Here is a 2804-nt window from a genome sequence, read left to right as displayed (position 1 = left end):
TATGAGAAGGAAATGTTGGCAAGACTATATGCACTTAAGAAATTGCGACCTTACTTAATGAGAAGATCCTAGTTCAAACAATATTTCCAGAACTTGACAAGGAATGAAAAATCATATTGGAACCTGGAGCAGCCATAGAAACAAGAACCCGAAAGCTACGAAATCGATCAATTTTAGAGTATCTCATTAAGTGGAAGAAATTACCCGCTGAAGATTCCACATGGGAGGATGAGAATTTTATACAGAAGCATCCATAACTACTCAAGCATTGAAGACAACACTTTTTAAAGGAGAGGGGGATGTTAGGTCCCTATACTACTAGTGTAACCCTTTATTGTTATTAGGGCAACCCCCTTATTATATTTTTGTGCCCATGTAGTCCCCATATTGTTATTATTGTGCCCCATATAAGCCACTGTTGTTATTATTGTGCCCTTACATTATTATTGTTATGTTGACTCTGATTATATTATGACACCGTAGACTCCTATATATAGAAAGGAGGTATTGTCATTTGTATCATCCAAAAATTGTTCATCTGTATAATGTAAAGGAGGTTTCCCCTTCAAAGAGGCTGATTTTAAGTCGTTGATCTATCTTTTCTACGTTTTTGTGAGTTGGTTTCATAACAACAGTGTTGAAGCCACCTTAAAGGATTAAGGCAAGTAGAGAGGGTTGGAGCCCTAGAGGATTGGAGTCATCATACAAGGTTGGAGCTTGGATTTATTTTTTAGGATTGGACTCGTTGAGACTAGGTTGGAGCCTGGTTTGATATTTAAGGATTGGAGTCCTCATTCAGGGTTGGAGCCTTAAAGGAGTTAGAATTTTATTGTACACGTTGGATCTTGATTCTTTGTAAAAGGATTAGAGTTCTCTTAATTTTTATTAATAAAATTATTTCCTTATTGTACATCATATGTGTAATCAAGTGATATTAACTGACATAATATAACAATTGTAAAGAAATATCTATTTGCCCCCGTCCCCCCTTAGTATTTCCAACAATTGTTATCAGAGCTAGTACCTTCAAGCATAGCCTAACAATTGGAAGGTAGATCTTACGAACACAAATAGAAAAGTAGAAGGAAAGGATCCAAACGTTTTGAATATATCTCCTCCCCAGTCATGAAATCAGAAGTAAATCAAGTTGGCAAAGCTCCCTCATTTGATGGAATAAATTATGTGTCATGGAGCAACAAAATGGAATTATTTTATATGGATCTTGGTTGTGAAGTGTGGGAATAATTTTTTATTAGAAACACAACTACAGATGAGTCAAAGAATATAATACAAAAGCAATGGAAGCAATATTGAGTGGTCTATTAGATTCTATAAAAGGCAAGGTGGTCCAATGTTGTTCATATAAAGGACTTTGCGAAAAGATACAAAAACTTCATGAAAAATTTGGTTTTGTGCCTGCTAAACTAGAACTAGAGCATGTAAAACAAGAGCACAAGGATGATCATGAATCAAGGAATGATCTAAAGATCAAAAATAGGCTCAAAAATTAAAGTTCTCAGAATCTCCCAAAACTGGCGCCATATCATAGTGTTGATTGTCCTGATTCCAGTGCCACTTGAATCACCTTAATTCAACATCATATGAGAGAGTTATGACATTCTGAAGTTTTGGCCAAATAACTAAAAGTCAAACAACAAGGTTGATTGGGATTTTTACTGGGCAAACCATAACGTTGAGGTCATGCTGACATCAACATGCTAACAGGGCATGAAGATGACGGTAGACCAACCTAGGCTCAACAAGTAGCAGGGTCATATGAGGCTAGATGAAGGATTTTTATTAGCTAAAGAGTTTTGTAGTGGACAAATAGTAAGGTGCCACGTGGCCCAATGAGAGGGTGCCATGTGGCCCTCGGTGGTTGGTCAAAATTTTATTAAAGGGCCAAAGGGCCTCGACGAGGTTCAACCCCTAGACCTCCTGCAACACAACTCCATATATTATCGCCAAGACATACCATAGGTTCTTATTATATATGGAGCCTTGATTATATTTAAATAAATATTGTTGGCACATTGGGAGAAGGGGGAAGGGCACTTGCATCCAGCTCGAAGTCATATGCAGCCAACGTGACCACGTAAAGGAGCCAACAGAGGGGGCAGGAAGATAGGCCTTGTCCCCTAGTTCTCGGTGACAGTTATGATAAAAAACGAGGGCTAAGCTAGCGGGGGTGGGCGGTTAGCCCCATCCCCCGGCTATATTGCACCACGAGACAAGAACCTAACATAGCGGGAGTTATGTCGACATGGGTGGGCGTTAGCCCCGACCCCTGGCTATATGACGTGCCACGTGACCTGATCGGACGCTAAGGGTTATTGCCATATTTAATGAGGATACAAAATGCACCATTAGTAGTGGAATCAGTGCTGGTCCCAAGCGCAATTTTCATCTGACAGTCTGTCAAAAGGGTGAATTTGTTGCACAGTTAACAAGTTTTTCCATTTTGTAGGAAATATAGCATAACTCAGTTCCAAGAAGCATAGCTTTCTCATTTTTTAACCTTTTTGACCTTAAGAAGAGCATAGATAGGGATTTTCGAGTGTCCTAGACTCAATGGCAGCATAAAATTTATGATTTGAGCATTGTATGATGGATTTTTTACAAAGTTGATTCCTTTAGTGTTATAGACAGAGTTTGTTTTTAGTCCATAAGGAGACTTTTTTGAGAATGGAAAGAGCCTAGACAAGGGTTTTGAAACTTTTCAGATGCATCTATAGTAGTTGTTACTTCAGTAGAGTAACTATTTTCAGTCTTCTCTCAGAGTGCTCATGGGAAAATACCTTTTT

The sequence above is a fragment of the Pinus tabuliformis genome, chromosome 5_1 (genome assembly GCF_031772625.1).
Source record: "Pinus tabuliformis cultivar Carrire ecotype Pingquan chromosome 5_1, CPIR1, whole genome shotgun sequence".
Taxonomy (NCBI): Eukaryota; Viridiplantae; Streptophyta; class Pinopsida; order Pinales; family Pinaceae; genus Pinus; species Pinus tabuliformis.
This window is presented reverse-complemented; position numbering follows the sequence as displayed.